This window comes from Geospiza fortis, unplaced genomic scaffold (genome assembly GCF_000277835.1).
Source record: "Geospiza fortis unplaced genomic scaffold, GeoFor_1.0 scaffold213, whole genome shotgun sequence".
Classification (NCBI taxonomy): domain Eukaryota; kingdom Metazoa; phylum Chordata; class Aves; order Passeriformes; family Thraupidae; genus Geospiza; species Geospiza fortis.
In genome coordinates, this window is record NW_005054399.1 from 2,141,297 (window position 1) to 2,141,978 (window position 682).

The following is a 682-nucleotide window of genomic DNA, read 5'->3' on the forward strand; positions in this document are numbered from 1 at the left end:
AGCCGCCCCCCCGCGCCCCTGCGGCAGGAGCAGCTGTGCGAGCACAGCCTCTGGCTCCCTGCATGGCCGTGTCACCTGAGCTCTTTATTTCTGATCACATTCGAAGTGGCAATTAAAACAAGGAGGAAAAAAAAAAAGAAAAAAGAAAAAAAAAAGAGAAAATGTTTATTGTTGATGAGTTTGTGTTTGTGAATTTGATTTCACCTGCAAGTATTTGATGACTTTTCTACATCCTAGACTACCTGCTGTGTGTTGTCAAACGGTTCTCATGAAGACCTCCTTTTAGATGGGCATATACTCTTGATTCAATTTGCTGCATGTATGAAAAAATAAAATATTTAATTTTAAAGAAACCCCAAGAGCTTGGCTTCCTTTGCCCACGGGACTGGGGATGGGTCTGTGGGGTGGGGGTGTCCTGGGGCCGGGGTCCCCCGGGGGGGCCGCACCGGGTTCTGGCACAGCAGGAAACGCCGGGAATGTTCAGGGGTTTGGTCAAAAACCGGCGCAGCTGCGCGGCCGGAGCGGTCAGCGAGCGCAGCTGGCCCTGGGCGCTCCCAGGGAGGAGGCGGCGCTGAAAGGGGCGCGGAGGGAGGGGAGAGAGGGTTAATTGTCACTTAATTACTCGTTAACGGGTTACCAAAGCTGCTGGAGAGGCTCCCCCAGAGCAGCTGCAGCCCCTGGA